Below are 18,005 nucleotides of genomic sequence, written 5' to 3'. Positions count from 1 at the left end.
ATTTCTGCATGCAAATACTCGAATTACTTTTTCAGGCACTTGTATTTAACCAGTTAAGAGAAGACTAGTATTGTTTTCTTTTAGAAAATTCCAAGATACTTTTGAAAGTTGAACTGTACATAATGTTTCTTTCTTTTCTAGACTATGTGGTTTTCCTATAGATTTTCTATTAAGAATAAATAGGTTGGGAAGACATTCAAGAAATTCAATTTATTTCCCGAAGGAATTTACATGCCCAAATGAGATTGCTGGCCCTCACGTTGTTTTTTAAGAACAACAAAATACCAGTCTTTGCTGGAAGTTGCTCCAGGGGTCTCATACTGTAAGCTTTTGTTCCTTTCAATTAACAGTGGCGCTGGACTTTCTGACACAACCACTCAAAGGCCTTGTTTGCGCCCAAAAGCTCCCGCTCCCGCTGCCTCCGTAGCATTTTGTTGCACGGTACGATCATAAAAGCTTCATTAGTCTTCACTCTCAGACTCAGACTTAAGCCTCACGTGTTTGCGCAGGAAAGGACTTTGAGGTTTCTCGATGTGTACGGAACGCCCGTGCGTTTTTTAACGGGGGCTGAGGGCAGGCGGCCCCTGCCCGCGCCGAGGACGGGGCTCACGGCGCTGCCGGGCTCGAAGGTACCTGGCGCCGCTGCAGCGAGGCGGCCGGGCTGCCCCCCCCGGGACCGGCACCCCAGGTGCCCCCGCCAGCCGCTCCGGGCTGCCAGGGTCTGCCTCTCCGCCCCCCCAAGCACGGGAAAGCGAGGTCAGACGGCAGAGGACGGGAACCCGCCGGACGGATCCCGCTGGCTCCCGAACGCGGCGACTGTCACGGCGGCGGCGGAGCCTCCCGGCGGGGCGCAGCTGCCGGCCCTGCCTGCGCAGCCCGGGGGGGAGTGCGGCGGCGAAGACACCCGCCCGCCGTCCCTCCCCCCGTCTTTATCGTCCGCACACGGCCGGGGTGTGCTGTCTCCCGGCGCCGCCGCCCTGGAGGAGCCCTCCCGGGGGGGGCAGTGACTCCCCCCATCCTGCCCGCGCACGCTCTCCCCCGCCGACGGCGCCCCGGCGCGGCAGCCCGGCCCCTCCTCCCCCGCCTTCGCGGAGGTTGATTCCGCCCGCCCGGCTCCTCTCCCCGCCGCAGCGCCCGCGTTGGTTCCGCCCGGGGCAGGCGCTAGGCACAAGCCCTGTCCCCTCCGCAGCGCCTGGGCTCGGGCTCTCCCGCTCCCTCCCACCGCCGCGGCTGGTTCCGGCTGGGCCCTCCCGCCCGGGCGGCGGCGGCGGCGGCGGCGGCTCCACAAGTTCCTGCTCCCCGTGCCCGGGGCGCGCGCACGAGGCTGGCTCGGCCGTTGGGGGCGCGCGGCGGCGGCGGGAGCGGCGGCGGCGGCAGCAGCAGGGGCGGCCGCGGCGGGAGGGGGGTGGTTGTGCAGCAGCCGCCGATGCCGCTGTGAGATGGCATCATTCTGCGCGGCGGCGGCGGCGGAGCGCGGCGCGGAGGGGTGAGGAGCCGCCGCGGCGGCGAGGAGGAGAAAAGAGAAGAAGAAAAAGGTGGGAGGAAGAAGGAGGCGGCGGCAGCTGTGAGGCTGCGAGCCACGGTAAGGAAACAAAACAGGCTGTGCCGCAGCCGTTTCGCTTTGCGGTCTGGCCCGGCAGAGCCCGACCGGCCTGAGGAGGAAAACGGCTCCGTTTTCCTCGCCCGCCCTGGCCGCCGTTCGGCCGCGGGGGAGCGGGGGCGGGGGTGGGCTCCGGCCGGGTGCGAGCTGCCCCTGTCAGTGAGGGGCGGGGAGGACGCGATGGGCGTGGGGGCTAAAATGGCGAAGGGAGCTGCAGGGAGGTCTCGGGCTCTCCTTTCCGGCACTTCCAACTCGTCGCACCCCTCGGGCCCTGCGGGAGCGGGGCGGAGGGGGCTCTTGCTTCTCGTCTCTTGATGCGCCCGTTTGGTGACTGGAGCTGCTGTGCCTCCCCGCCGACTCCCACCCTGGCTCCCGCCTGGGCAGGGCTGAGGGCCTCTTGGCCCACACCTGGCAAGCGGAGGGGGGGTCGGTACTTCGGTGAGGTTGCGGAGGTATGGGGCGGGGGACAAGGAGAGGGGGAGAGCCGCTGGTGTCCGGTGTCAAGCGAATAACCTTGTTTATTCCTGTCCACGGCCTCTCCAGTGAGGGTGAGTGAGGGCTGAGTCCTGACCTGTGTCAACGCTGAGTGGATTGCGAGGGGCATTAGTAACTGGGAGTCCGTGAGGCAGTTCCACGGCCGGGCTTTGCTCGCTTATCTGCGGGATGAAAGCAGAGAAGGAGGATATTGTTACGTTTCGGTTCACCTTCCTGTGGTGAAACCGGGGAGGGAGGAGGTGAAGAGCCGTTTCCCCTCTACAATGAGCTGCTGTCACCCCTCACAATATGTGTAGTGTGCCTCCTTTCAAGAGGAGGGGGCAAGCAGGGTGGGGAGTCCTTACGATTACTGCTTAAGTTATACGTGTCTGCTAGTTTCTCTGGGTCCTCTTAATGTCTCTTTTGCTGAGCAGACTGTGTGAATTCAAGACCTCAGAAGACCTATTTATGTCATTTATCTTTGGTTATGTTGGGGCAAAATGTTACAACTCGGTGTAAGGGTTTATTTACTTAGTTTTATTTGTAGTTGTCTTATTTCTGGAACAATACCAATTCTCATCCCAGTTTAACTAGGGTGATCTAGCCCTACTTCCAGATCTATAAATGCTTAAACTGTACATCAAAGAGAGAAAAGGACTTAACACTAATAGTTTTAATGGGAGTTCTTTGATATTTGGCTGAAACTGTAAAAAGAGGTTTTGTGTTTCAGTCATATTTTCACGTGGCACCTGTGTCATATAGAAAGTCATCAGGATATTTTGCATTACCCCCCCCCCCCCCCCCCCCCAGGTTATGCAAGTTTAATAACAGTGGCTTACTAGGTGATACTGTCACTGACTGCAGGTGGCTGGGTTACGTAGGGTCATACACCTGAAAGACAACATGGCCTTCACAGTAGTAAGAGTCTCCCCTTAAAATTTGTATTCTGGTTTAATCTGTTTGTGATACAGATTATTGGTGGGCTGTGATAATGCTTCACTAACTCGGACTGGCTTTTACTTTTTTTTAAATTTTGTATGCTGTTTTACCTGAACCCATGTTGGTCAGGGTATAAAATGAATTATTATTTGTCACTGATTTTAATACCAATAAAAAGCAAAGAAATTTTGCATAGAAGTCTGAAGGATTTTTCATCCCTTTAAGAAAAAAATTAACAGTTGTAAAAGCATGGTTTATGTGGACTCTTGACAAAGATGCTTTCCAGTGGGGTAACTAGAAATACTTTCAGTTTATGTTGCTTGTGAAACTGTGAGTTTAGAATCCTTTTGTTGCCTCTTTGGTGTGTATTTTGAACTATATTTTAAAGGTCTGGTCCTATAAATGCTTCTAGCTTAAGTAACCCCTATCAATAGTCTTTTCTCAATGATACTGTCAAATGATTCTCTTAAATACATAATTATACCTGAAAACATGAAAGCAGTTTTACATACCCATGACTGATTTAATCTCTTGGCATGGGACACCTTGTTACCAAAAGGACAGGGATTATTTTTGTTGGAAAAATAATTTACATTTGTTGCTAAACATTAGTGAACAAAAACGTTGTAAGTCAGACTGTGTTTTTGTTAAAGGGTTGACAATAAAGCTGAAGTAATCACCTGTCTGCAAGTGCTCCTTAAAACCTGGGAATACTGACAGAGTACAGAGCCAACCCCTTTTCCTGAGTATGTGGAACCCTTGGAAGAAGGAGGAGTGTCTGCTTGTTCTCTTGCTTTTCATTTTCCTTCTTGTCTTTCTGTATGAAGTTGGAAATTTTGATAAGTTGGAATTTCTACCCCCACTTTCCTGTTTTTACTCTTAAAAGAATGTGTGTGTGGAAAGAGATTTCTCCTGGTTTTTGGAGACAAAGAAGAGGCAGAGGTAAGGATATATGAGAGGAAGTTGGTATTGCATTCAGTTTCTTCATGCTTTGGTATTCCTATGCCACTAAAACACTAAATTTGAAAACTAAGGTACCATAATCAAAAAATCATTACTTAAGCCATGTTTATTAATTGGAAATGGCTACTACTTATGCACTTAGATCAAACGCTCACTGTTAGCTTAAAAAACCACAACCCAAATCCCCCTCAAACCGAAGTTCATCCTAGAATTTACTTAGGTGAAATGCATATAATGAAGTGAGAAGTCTCAGCGAGTGAATGGGTGGGGTGATAGGCAAACCCAAAAAGAAGTGCTTGCTGCAAACTATGCTTAAATGATTCTTGGAAGTTAGTTTTAACTTGGTTAAAAAGACTCTCTTTTCTTAAAGACTGAAGAGGAGTGGTAAAGTTACTGATAAAAATGTTGTATCTTTTAAGATAGGTTAATACTGCTCTTACCTGCAACGTTCGCCTCAATTTAAAAAAAAAAAAAGGGGGCTTTCTAGCTCTGCATCAATTGCATATGACTCAAAGTCAGCAGAAAATCTTCTCCAGTGTGCCTTCCTGTGTGAAAGTGTGTAAACTGGAAATTCTTCAGTTTCTGTGGTAGTGTCAGATTAACCCAAATCCTGGCCTTTTTGCTGTCCTTAAGACATTTGTAAACCAGAACTGCCAAACTCTGTCTTTGAATGCTGAGTTAAGCAATGTATAGCAACCTTCTTCTGTATCACTTTGGTCTACATACAAATGTAGACAATAGGAGCTGATTACATCCAGGTCCTTCTCTAAAAGTTCATTTTCATTGAATCAGTAGGCCTCTTTCTTTTTCTGTAGGTGTTTGTCCAGATTTATCAGAATCTGTTGACTTTCTCCTGTAGTGACATGAAATAGTCATAGGTAAGGACCATCGGAAGTATCAGAGATCTCACCTCTAGTTTCTTGAAGGGAAAGGATATGGCTGCCTCAGCAGCAGGAGTTGGAGTGTCCAGAAGGGGCAAAAAAATTCCAAAGGCTTGTAGAAAATAACAGGTCTTATGAGTGGTGCACTTTTTTCTTTTTACTGTAGAACAGTGACATGGCGTGATTTTTGCTAAAATTTCCTACAGGACATTTTATGAGGGAGTTTTTGTTTTTAATTGCTTTCTATAAGTGAAAAGTTCTAATTACTGCTGCTTGGGATATGGTATGTTTTTGCTGTGTTTGAGGACCTGATAGTTTAATCAGGAGCATATTTAAGTTTAAACTTTGTTTTGCAAGTGTAGTGTTGCTTTACAGAGGAATGCTAGATATTCCAGGGAAGCTATCAGCTGTCAGAGAAGTTGTAGTTTGTCAGTTTACCTGGGAGAGTGTTGTGGTGGGTATTTTTGTTCTTTTCAAATTTCTTATCATTTCAGGGAAGGCTTCATGCTTGTGTTATGTGTAGGTCTTAGTAACTACTACACATATGGCATGTAGTATGAAGCAATTAATCATTACAGGTTTGCATGACTATGTACTTCTGTGTTCTGTAAAAGCAGATATATGGCAAAAAACCATTTTTTTATTCTCTCTCCCCTTAGTCGATGTTGAGAATTGTGTAAGTTTGTAATCTAATGTATACAGTTTGATAAATCAGTGTTGTCAAAAAAGCACTTTCAAAATTCTGTTTAAAGAGAATATGTATTTGGATTTAACTTATAAATTCTAATGACTCTGAAGAATAAAGTGAAATTTACTTGAGTTTTTGTGTTCCTATATAATTGTTTTTGACTAAAATAAAGCCTTTGATAAAAACTGGAGTGAAGCATGTCTTTAACAAAGTTGATTACATTCTTGAGCTTTTGAAACTTTTTTATTAATCACCATTTTTCTTGTTGCTGGAATGTGTTAGAAATACTTATATTCTGCTTTAAGTGACTAGGGTCTGAGCTTGCTTAAATATAACCAGTTCAAAACCCGAAGACTTCTTAACATCCTTGCTGTTAAGGATGTTAACTTTGAGTGATGTAACTAGTATGGCCAATAGTCTTTTCTTTTGTAGTGAAATTCAGCCTCTGATGTCCAATGCAAGGAACCTTTCATTGGCTCAAATCACTTCAGAATAATTCTTTCAAATATAAAGTAGGACATTGTCTTTATTCGTCTTATGTGTAAATGGCATTGAGACAACAAATACGTGTTACTAACTGACCTTCTTGGGTAGCTCTAATGGCACAGAATTACCGTCATCTACTTTTTCAAGTTAGGATTTTAGAGTTATCTTGGAAATCATCGTGGAGATGGAAGAAAACAGTTTAAAAATGAGGAGGAGAGGATGTAATATTTAAAAAATAAACAGCAAAATAATTTTCCTACATTCAAGTACATTCACCTTTCAGCCTGAAGTGGGCAGAAGAGAGCTCTTGTCTGTGTTTCAGTGAGTACAAACAAAAATATATACTCTGTGCAGATTTCTAGTTACTGGGGTTTGTAACCAAGGTTTTTTGCTATAAGCATTTAAATGGAGCAGAAGATTAGCAGAAGAGACCTTTAAAAAAGAAACAAATGAAACATTTTATCTGTTCCTCATATAGGTGGGTGAAAAATATGAGAGAACTTTGGATTGTATGTGCATTTCAGTGTAGCTAGTGATTTCTCAGCATAAGTCAAATCAAAGGAGTTGTAGTTCTAGAATAAAGTAAACCGGAAAGATAAAGTTCATAATCTGTAAAATTGCACAATATACTTGGGCCTCAGAACTCAGAAGAGAACACATGTCCACTTTCGAAAAACAGTGCTCTGCCAGTTCATGAGAAATTCAGTAAGATGTTGGGTTTTTTTTAATTGGTTCGTTGTAAGCATAAACTAAAACTGCTGAACAGATCAAAATATATTTGATTTTGAGTCGTTGACCTTTTTACTAACTGGTATATTGGAATTAGCGCTCTTGCTTTTTTTTTTTAGTATACACAGTGACATCGAAGTACCTGTGTACAAACATAACAGTAAAAAATCAAAATAAAAAAGAGGACAGCTAAACAGAAGATGAAGAGAACCGGATTGACAAACTTCCCTTTTCTCTTCCACTTTGGTTGGAAGTGTGGAAGCTGCTGCTTCTTAAATTTCAGTTCCCTTTATTGCTTCATTCTTGGTGCTTTTTTTCCACTTCCAGCTATCTTCCTACAGTGTTATCTTTTTTAAAAATGAACACTGTCTTACTGTAGTAGCTGGAAAGATTTTGAGTTTAAAAGAAAAAGAAAAAAGTGTATTTTGACTTCTGGATGCAAGTTACAAGGATGGGAAAAAGTTCAATTAGTGTTGAAAATCTGGTGGAAGACTGATACTTGTGTGACATTTCAAAATAAAACATTCCTGGTTGAATGTCTTGTGAGAGGTTGCTGACAAAGCTGTGTAGTCATGGGATGGTGAGTAAAACTGCATTGTTAAAGGAATAGCTGTGGGGAAGAAAACTAGTTGGAGTCTTAGTTTGTAATGTGACAAAAAGACTGCTACTAATGAACTGGCAAAATCTCTAGGTGGTGAAATTATTGAGTAATGGAAGTGGAGATTTCAGCTGGTCATAGCAGAGACTAGTTTAATATTTGGTGATGGGCACATTTTTATGTTAGCATAGGAGATCTAACGCATAGTGGAAGGAGTAGCTAGAACTATTAATCAAAATGGGGCAAAAATTAAGTGTTTGGTAATAAGAGCCCGATATAGTTCTGAATTGCTTTATGAAAACGTCCCATTAGGAATGGTATAAAAAAGTAAATGTTGGAATGTGTTAAGATTATAAAGTATAGTAGCTTGTATACTATTTTTCTATTAATGACTTAAGCGTATTCGAAAACTCCTACATGGTAGTACTGTATGGCAAATGATTCTGGTACTATGTGCAGACCTCCTAGCTTTCGCTCTTTTACAAATGGACTGTTGTGTTTCTTTGTTGTTTGTATTCCATATTTGATCAGGAAAAAATAACTGATTCAGGAGAAAACTATTAGAATAGTCCTGCTCCTGTGCAAATAATACAGAAAATACTGGGGTTTTTTTAATCATAAAAGGAAGTGAAGGGAGAGGGGCCTCCATCAGAGGTCAAAAGAACCTTGAATAGGAGTAAATTTCAGCCTATGCTTTTAACCCTCTGTCATATTAACTAAATAAGGATATGTTAAAGCATGCTTTGAAAAGTAGAGTAGGGCAGTCTATCAGAAAGTAATTCTTATGAGATTCAGTTGTGGGATTGGCAGATGTACAATTCAAAATAAGGAACAGCTTGTAATACAGACAAGGAGAAAATCCATTGCTAAATAATAGGAGTTTTGGTAAAAAAGATTATACACATTACACAGCAGCGTATAAACTAACTGCATTTTTAAATATTTCCTGTGAATAAGTTAGTCGAGACTGCCCACTACAGACTTCCTTGGATTTTTTTTTTTTTTTTTTTCCTAATCTGCCAGGGTCAGCTTGCTTTCAGAGTTGGTTGATGTTCTTGTCTGTTTTGAGTAAATATATTATGCTGGTTGTTTGAGTTTCTAAGCTTTAAAGGTCATAAGAAATTAAAATTAGATTAAATAAATTCATATTCTCAGACACATACACTTTGGGTTTATTTTCCTGCATACTTGAAAATTTTGTTTCTTAATGCCTCCCCATTAACAGAGGGGAAGTAAGAACATTTTTCAAGATGTTTATTGACACTCAGCTTAAAAGCTGATGATTTCAAAGGTTGATGTAGAAGATGGAGGAATACAATAAAATATAACACAGAAAACATCATTACACTGCTGTTTATATCCACAGTGCATTCCTATTTTGAATGAATGCTTTGTGCAATTTTTTCATCTTTTGAACATTTTACCCTGTCTCAAAAGGTATATAGTAGAACTGGAGAAGGTACAAAAAAGATGGCAAGGATGACTGTTTTGTATGGAAGACTTACAGAATGACTAAGGATTCTTAATACTCTTCAGGTTGGAAGATGTGTGTGTTGACATCATGCAAGTGCATGTTATGTGGGTAAAGGATGCTGGAGATGCTTTTCCCTTGCTTGTCTTTGTCTCTAGTACCTACCCTAAAAAGTTTCTTGAAAATCAACATGGATAAGGGAATAATTTTGAAAATTGATATATTTCAGTGGGGAGTTGGATGATCTTTTCTATGCAGTTTTTACTCTCACTTGGTTTCAAGGCAGTGTTGTTCTCAAGCAGTAGCTGTTAATGATTTTAAGGTATATAATTTAGTCTTCAGATTTTTACCAGAAAGGATGCTGATCCTCATGAGAGTATCTGTATTTCTCATGAACTTCATCTGTTCACCTAAAATAAAAATAACTAATATTTTGCACACTCTTTTAGTACAAAATTTAAGTAGTTTTCTTATAGCCCACTTATTCCTTTGTAGTGCTGTGTTAATCTTAATATGCAGTGTATTGATGTGGTCCAGTATTGACCCTTGAGAAGTCAAACTTTGGGCTCTCCTGGTAAGATTTATGTGTTATCCATTTTCATGTTCTCAACTTGTCATTTTTGTGTAGTTAAATTTTGGAATCGGATTAACTTGGATTAGAATCATATTGGAAAATAATTTGCAGAAGCAGCAAGTCTTTGTTTTAAGAAGTGAGAATTATTTATCACCTGGGAGCCTTACTAAGGATCAGGTTGAATTCTCTAGTACTGTAGAGACTGAAGGGCTTTTTAAAAAAAAGTAAGTGACAATGCTTGGGTGAGTGCTCTCAGGTAAGATTAGTGCAGTCTGTGACTGGAATTAGGACAGTCATGTTTTAGTATTTTAACACTGCTGGGATTGACAGCTGGGAAAGAGGCTTACACAGCACATTTAAAGAAGCAAATATTCAGAGAAAAGAGAGTGCAAACATGCAGTGAATTCTACTTATACTTCTTTGAGTTATTTTTTGAGACAGTCACTGAGGTGGATCACATCAGATCTCTTATTGCTGAAAAATGTGCAAAGACCCTTTCTGCCACTTCAGCCTGTAACACTGAGTAGGTTTCTCTTCCCCTCTTCTTTGAATTGTCATCGTCTACTGATTTACCAGAACAATGGGGAGACTGAGAGACTATTTTATGGGGCAGTATTAATGTATTTCCCATTATTGTCATTCCTTAATCATGGTTTCTTCATATCCCCAGAAAAACGAGGGTGAGAGTGTAACAGAAACAGCAGCACTCTTGGTTAACTGTTGGTTTATGTTCCTTTGGAGATTCTTTGTTTGTTAATTTTGCTGTGACTGCAGCAGAGATGTGCTTACACTGGTCATGGCTATTGTGACTAATAATGTGGTGGTGACAGGCACAAATTCTTTACAAGCTAGCTGGGCACTCTTGGTATATGCTCAGGCTGCCTGCCTGTTCTGAAGCCCATACTTCTGCATTTTCCATATTGTTACATGTTACTTACAGAGTTAAATTTAATATGGAAGTGCCTACATGTAGCTACATTAAGGTTTTCTGTTTGTAGTGTAGGTATATTAAAATATGCTCATATTTCAGAGATATATCTTAGTATATTACTTCATATTGCTCTCGATACAAGTCTGATAAACAATAATGTATAATAACTGTTAGGATTATCCATAGCAGAAGGCAACCCAGAGAGGCAGAAGACCAGTGTGTAGCTAGCATATTATGTGTTCAGGCAGATATGAAGGCTGTTCAGCTGAATGTTAAAATCAAGGAGAAAATACTCTTCCCTGATTTCTGGACTTATGTGGACTGTTGGCCTTTAACTACCATGGTTCTGTTCAAGCAGCCTGGAAGTTATTTACTTCATTTGTTTCACTCTTACACAAGAGGAGACACTGTGATATTTTTCATTATCTGATACTGTGGTAGGACCTAGAAGCATCATCATGGTTTAAGATTCACAAGTGAGGTGTACCCCAAATATTTTGCTGAGAAGTTGCTCTGTGAGCAGTGGAACTAGGCTTCGTGCAAATTTTTCTTTCATCGTTATAATTTTCTTCTCCATCTGCTGTTCTAGAACTTTCTTACTTGTAGTGAAAAAGTCACTATGCACAGCTCCAGCTCAGACTAATTCAGAGCTGTGTCTGTTGTGATTGTGTAGCCTTTGAGCCAGCCAGCATGGATAGCTTGAGTTCATGCTGTAGCCCTTTGCTCAGCAAGGGCAGGAAATTGTGTCTTTTCTTTCTTTACCTAGCTTTGATTTTCTTGAAGCTCATGGGAACTTAGTTTATCAGAGGACATTACTTCTCAGTTTATTTTCACAGAATCTGGTGGTGAACAGATTCATTTAGAGAGATGAGGATGAAAGGAAGAGTGGGAAGAGGCAGGTGGACAGTATGAGTCATACATGTGATGTTTGCTTGGGAAACCAGGCTAAAAAGGTCTTTGCTAGTCTAAGTATAAGGCAAAACAGAACAGCCAGACGTGTGAAGTGGAATCATACTCTATCATTTGTTTGGACCTCCTGCATAACACTCTGAAAAACAGGTTTTTGTAAACCTCTGTAATTGTACTATATTTTTTCTTAGACTCTGATATAAGGCTGGCAGTATGTTGTAGATAATGCATGCATTGGTATTGGAGTATCTGAAACAAAGGTCAGTGAATGTGCTTGAAGAAGTACAGAAAATGAAGTATCTGTATGTAGCTTTTTCTCCATGCCAACATGAGTGGACAGAGATTTGTTTTCTGAGGTGGGGTTGTGGGAACTGCCTACAGTTTGTCTTAAGATTAATGTAGAAATGTTTGTATGAGACCTGCTGTGTGAAGATTAGAATTTGTCCAAAGTGGGGTGTCAAAGGTGGTGGGAGGTCTAGTGGCTGTGACTTATGAAAAACAGCTGAGGATATTCAGTTTGTTCAGCTTAGAGGACACTGAGGGGTGACCTCATCGCTGTCTAGAATTTACTCACGAAGGGGAGTGGAGAATGAGGTGCTGATCTCCTTCTGGTGTCCAGCATCAAACACCTTACTAAAATCCCGGAAAAACTACATCCACTGCCTTCTGAGATGAATCCTGTCAGGTCCCATGGACTTGAGAACATTCAGCTGATACAATTTCATTACAATTTCATTACAATTTCAGAGTTCATAAGTGGAAGGTCATTTTTCCTACCCTTGTGGTCCTCTGACTCAGGGGAAGAGGCAGCCCAAGGTCCATCAGTATTATTAAAGACTGAAGCTGAGGAGAGAAGCTCCAAAGAGGAGGATAGCAGTAGGGGACCCTACTGAAGGCACCAAAAAATCCGCAAAACCACAAGCTGGGAAGGCAGAAGCCCAGGGAGGAGGGAGAGCCTCAAGCCGCCTCCCCCTTGTGCAGGAAGAGTGAGCTGCGAATGAGAGCAGCGGAGACTCAGAGCGGGCGGAGACTGGAGTGATGATGCCCAACACCCCTCACATACAAGAGCAGCCCCCAAGGAGCTCAAACGACCAGGAGTGCGGTGACCAGGACGGGTGAGCAGGGCGTGACACGTCAGAAGGGTGAGGCACGGCAGTTTGCATGGCAGTGGACAGTCCATCCGGCAGACCATCTAGACACAGTCCATCTCCTGGGTCTAGAGCTTATCTGAGCTAGTTGTCATCTCATCATCCTCCACGAGTAGACTGAACCATGGTCTCCACTTGCGTCAAAGCCACCACCAGAAAGAAGGTGGTGACCCAGACGGAGCTGCCACGCAAACATGCAGCGGTGCAGGTCCCGGGCTGCAGGGAGTGCCTGAGCCTGTCAGTCCTGCCAGAGGGCAGCAGTGACAGCACTTGTGTGCGCTGCGATCGGCTGGATGACCTGCTCAGCCTGGTGGCGGAACTCAAAGAAGAGGCTGATAGATTAAGAAGTATTAGGAAGTGCAAAGGGCAATTGATTGGTGGAGCAGCACCTTAGCACCCCTGAGGCAACAGGAGCAAATGGAGGCTCCAGAAGAGGCAGGCGATCCCTCACCCTCTTGCTACCAGGCAGAAGGAGAGGACCTAAGAGATGGAGGAGGCTGGAAACAGGTCCCTGCTCAGGGAGGCAGGAAAATCCCCTCCTGACCTCCCTCACCTTCCACGGTGCCCCTTCACAATAGATACAGGCCCTGGAACTTTTGAATGAAGAAGAGAAGGATGAAGAAAATGAATCAAACGAGGAGGAAGATGAAGGTCCCACCAAGGCCTGGTCGATACAGACCAGGTATTAAAACAAATTCAAAAAAGAACCTCAGAAGAGTCATTGTAGTGGGTGACTCCATTCTGAGGGGTGTCAAAGGCCCAATATGTAGACCGGACCCACTTCATAGAGAAGTCTGCTGCCTCCCTGGGGCCCGAGTCAAGTACCTTATGGCAAAACTCGCCCGTATAGTGAGACCCAAGGACTACTACCCTCCCTTGGTTTTTCAGTTAGGTACTGACCATATTACCAGGAGAAGTCCTAAATCAATGAAGAGAGATTTCAGGGCCTTGGGGAAGCTGGTTAAGGGGTTGGGGGCACATATAGTGTTCTCTCTCCCTTCAGTTGCAGGGATGAATGAAGAAAACTAAAGGAGAACTCAACAGATGAACTTGTGGCTCCAAGACTGGTGTTACCGGCAGGGCTTTGGATTTTTCAATCACGTGTTAGTATACAGGATGCCAGACCTTTTGGCATCAGATGGGGTGCATTAGTCCCAGGAGGGGAAAAGGATCTTGGGGCAGGAGTTAGCTGGGCTTATTAAGAGAGCTTTTAAACTAGATTTGAGGGGGAAGGGGGACAAAACTCAAATTCCTTAGACATAAGCCCCAGAGTAGATTACCAGAGCTTGTGGGCTGTTGTGATAGCGACGACCCTCACCCTGCCATGTCAGTGGAGGAAAGGGATGGAGACAACAAATGTGCAAGGGATATTGATGGATTAGTAAGTGTGGTAACACCTGTGAAAGCTCAGGCTGGACCTCTAAGAAAAGGTGCTGGGGACATCAACCCAGCTGAAGTGCATGTATGCCAATGCACACAGCATGGGTGACAAACAGGAGGAGCTTGAAGCCATGAAGAAACAGGAAAATTACGTCATGGCTATTATGGAAGCATGGTGGGATGTCTCCCATGACCGGAGTGTGCCAATTGATGGCTACAAGCTCTTTAGGAGGGATAGACAAGGAAGGAGAGGTGGTGGGGTGGCACTCTATGTCAGGGACTGTTATGATTGCTTTGAGTGCAAGTGTAGTGAAGACAGGGTAGAGTGTCTCTGTGTTAGAATCAGGGGGAAGGCCAACAGGGCAGATGTTGTAGTAGGAGCCTACTATAGGCCACCCACCCAGGACAGAGAGGGGGATGAAATATTCGGTAGGTACTTAGGAGAAATCTCACGATTGCTTACATTTGTTCTTGTGGGGGACTTTAACTTCACAGACATCTGCTGGAAACACAACACAGCAGAGCAAGACCAGTCCCGGAGATTCCTGGAATATGTGGGATAAACTTCCTGACACAGCTGGTGAGTGAACCGACCAGAGAAGGTGCCCTGCTGGATCTCCTCTTTGTGAACAGAGAAGGACTGGTGGATGATGTGGTGGTTGGAGGCTAACTAGGGCACAGCGACGGTGAATAGAGTTCTCTATTCTTAGAGAGGCCAGGAGAGGGAACAGCAGAACTGACATTCTGGACTTCAGAAGGGCTGACTTTGTCGTGTTTAGGCACCTGCTTGACAGGATCCCTTGGGAGATGGTTCTGAAGGGTATAGGGGTCCAGGAAGTCTGGGCACTCTTTAAGAAGGGATTCTTAATGGCACAGGAGCAGGCTGTAAGAGAAGCTGATGACAGAGAAGACCACCCTGGCTAAACAGGGGAATTTGTCTCCAGCTCGGGGAGAAAAGGAGTTTATGGCCTTTGGAAGAAGGGGCTAGCCACTCACAGTGATTACAAAGATGCTGTGAGGCTATGCAGGGTGGAAATCAGGAGATCTAAAGCCCAGCTGGAAATTAATTTGGACTCAGCAATCAAGGACAATAAGAAATGTTTCTATGTCAGTAGCAAAAGAAAGACCAGGGAGAGTCTCCATCCCCTGCTAGACTCAGGAGGAAATACGGTAACAAGTGATGAGGAGAAGGCTGAGGTCCTTAATGCCTTCTTTGCCTCAGTCTTTAATAATAAGGCTAGTTGTATTGAGGGAAGCCAGCCTCCTCAGCCAGAAGACAAGAGACTGGGAGAACGACTCCCCCTCAGTCCAGGAGGACACAGACACACACAGTTCTATGGGACCGGGTGGGATACACCTGAGGATGCTGAAGGAGCTGGCTGGGGTGCTCTCCAAGCTGCTTTCCATCATTTACCAGCAGTCCTGGCTGACTGGGGTGGTCCCACAGATTGGAAATTGGCCAGTGTGATGCCCATCTATAAGAAGGGTCAGAAGGATGATCTGGAAAATTACAAGCCTGTCAGCTTGACTTCAGTGCCCAGGAAGCTGATGGAGCAGCTCATCCCAAGTGCCATCACACAACACATGTGGGACAACCAGATGATCAGGCCCAGTCAGCATGGGTTTATGAAAGGCAGGTCCTGCTTGACAACCTGATTTCCTTCTATGACAGGGCGACCTGCTTATTGGATGAAGGAAAGGCTGTGGATGTTGTTTACCTTGACTTGAGTAAGGCCTTTGACACTGTTTCCCACAACATTCTCCTGGAGAAACTGGCTGCTTGCGGCTTGGATGATTGCATGCTTTCCTGAGTGAAAAACTGGCTGGATGGCCGGGCCCAAAGAGTTGTGGTGAATGGAGTTAAATCCAGTTGGCAGCCGGTCACAAGTGGTGTCCCCCAGGGCTCGGTTTTGGGGCCACTCCTGTTTAACATTTTTATTGATGATCTAGACGAGGGGATCGAGTGCACCCTCAGTCAGTTTGCAGATGACACCCAGTTGGGTGGGAGTGTTGATCTGCTCGAGGGTAGGGAGGCTCTGCAGAGAGACCTGGACAGGCTGGAGCCATGGGCTGAGGCCAACTGGAGGAGTTTCCATAAGGGCAAATGCCGGGGGCTGCCCTTGGGCCACAACAACCCCCAGCAATGCTACAGGCTTGGGGAGGAGTGGCTGGAGAGCTGCCAGTCAGAGAGGGACCTGGGGGGGTGATTGACAGCCGGCTGAACAGGAGCCAGCAGTGTGCCCAGGGGGCCAAGAAGGCCAATGGCATCCTGGCTTGTGTCAGCAATAGCGTGGCCAGCAGGGACAGGGAAGGGATCTGACCCCTGTACTCGGCACTGGTGAGGCCGCCCCTCGATTCCTGTGTTCAGTTTTGGGCCCCTCACTACACAAAGGACATTGAATGACTCGAGCGTGTCCAGAGAAGGGCAACGAAGCTGGTGCAGGGTCTGGAGCACAGGTCGTACGGGGAGCGGCTGAGGGAACTGGGGGTGTTTAGTCTGGAGAAGAGGAGGCTGAGGGGAGACCTCATCGCCCTCTACAGCTACCTGAAAGGAGGTTGCAGAGAGCTGGGGGTGAGTCTCTTTAACCAAGTAATGAGCGACAGGACTGGGTTTTAGGAAGCATTTCTTTACAGAAGGGGTTGTTAGGCGTTGGAATGGACTGCCCAGGGAGGTGGTGGAGTCCCCATCCCCGAAGGTTTTAAAGAATAGGGTTGACATAGTGCTTAGGGACATGGTGTAGTTGGGAACTGTCACTGTTAGGTTAAAAGTTGGACTATATGATCTTCAACGCCTTTTCCAACCTAAATGATTCTGTGAAAAAAAAACATTAAATCCTTCCACTTTCCTCATCGCTATTAGTCAGATGATGATCTTCAACAAGTGTTGGTCCAATGTGTTGTTTAGACCTCCTTTTGCTATTAACATACTTAAGAGCCCTTCTTCTTTTCTGACACAGCACTGGCCGGTTTCAACTCTTAACTGAGCTTTGTTCTTTTGTGTTATCTCCCTGCATATACAAACCATGGCTCTGTAATCTTCCTGCAAAGCCTGACCTGGCTGCCAGAGATTATACAATTTCTTTTTCCTTTTGAGCTCCACAAGGAGTTCCCTGTTCAGCCAAGCTGGTCTTCTACCCTGCTTGTTTGACTTAAGACACACTGGAATTGTCTGCTCTTGTGCTCTATAAGGTGGTTCATAAAGACTGACCAGCACTCATGGAGTCCTAAATGGTCAAAAGCAGATGCCCAGGATACTCTGCTAAATAGCTCCCTAAAAAGCATAAAGTTTGCTTTTCTCAAGTCCAGGGTAGCAACTCTGCTGTCATTTATTCTCATTATACTAAGAATTTTAAACTCAACAGTTTCATGATCACTGTGGCGAAGACCACCATCACATCTCCCACAAGTCCTTCTCTATTCACAAATAGCAATTCCAGGAGGGCATTTGCCTAGATGGCTCACTGAGTACCTGTGACAAGAAGTTACCCCTAAAAACTTCAGGAATTTCTAAGACCTGCTCGTCTCAGCAGTATGATATTCCCAGTTGATGTCTGGGAAGTTGAAATCTCCCATAAGAACAAGGGAAATTTATCCTAATTGCCTATAGAATAACTAATTGGTGCTTACATCCTGGCTGGGCAATGGGTAGTAGACACCCACTACAACTTCTCCTTTGTTTTCCATCCCCCTAATCCTCACCCAGAGGCTCTCAGCCACATCGTTACTAATTGTAAGGACTGTACAATCAAACCTCTCCCTAAGATACAGTGTGATACCTCCACCTCACCTGCCCTGCCTACCTGTCCTGAACAGCCTGTAGCCCTCCATCCCAGCACTCCAGCTGTGGGACTCCTTCCACCAAATCTCAATAATACCAACAATATCATAGCTCTGGGAACTGACCAACGCTTTCAATTCAAGTGTTCAGACAGATCTCGTAGATACATTGTTAAACTTTTAGGTTGCTCGGTGTGGAGTCAGGAGTTAGTCTTGATGGTCCTTGTGGGTCTCTTCTATCTCAGGGTGTTCTGTGATTTAAGAAGAATGACTGTTTTCTAATTCAGTTCTATGTAGGTCTGCTGTAGGTTTGACAAATTGGAACTTAGTAACAAGATGTTTGTGGTGTGTCATGGATGTTGAAGTATTTTTGGAGAAGCTGTTAGTTGTGAGGAAGAACTAATGCCTTCTCTTGCTGACAAGGCCTTACAGACCATGAGGAGGAGGTTGCTGAAGC

The 18,005-nt window shown here is 44.6% G+C and overlaps 1 protein-coding gene across 2 annotated transcripts in view; it reads left to right on the top strand.

The window, feature by feature from the left end:
• The first annotated feature begins 1,163 nt into the window (after positions 1 to 1,163).
• Positions 1,164 to 18,005, top strand: part of WWP1 (WW domain containing E3 ubiquitin protein ligase 1) — a 66,646-nt gene continuing 49,804 nt past the window's right edge. For both annotated transcript variants that reach the window (XM_074898762.1, XM_074898761.1), the window contains exon 1: positions 1,164 to 1,582. The gene's annotated coding sequence lies outside the window, so the exon portion shown is untranslated. The remainder of the gene's footprint in view (positions 1,583 to 18,005) is intronic.

Source organism: Athene noctua, chromosome 2 (assembly GCF_965140245.1).
Source record: "Athene noctua chromosome 2, bAthNoc1.hap1.1, whole genome shotgun sequence".
Classification (NCBI taxonomy): Eukaryota; Metazoa; Chordata; class Aves; order Strigiformes; family Strigidae; genus Athene; species Athene noctua.
The sequence above is the reverse complement of the archived record's forward strand: the minus strand, read 5'-3'. Positions and strand labels throughout refer to the sequence as shown.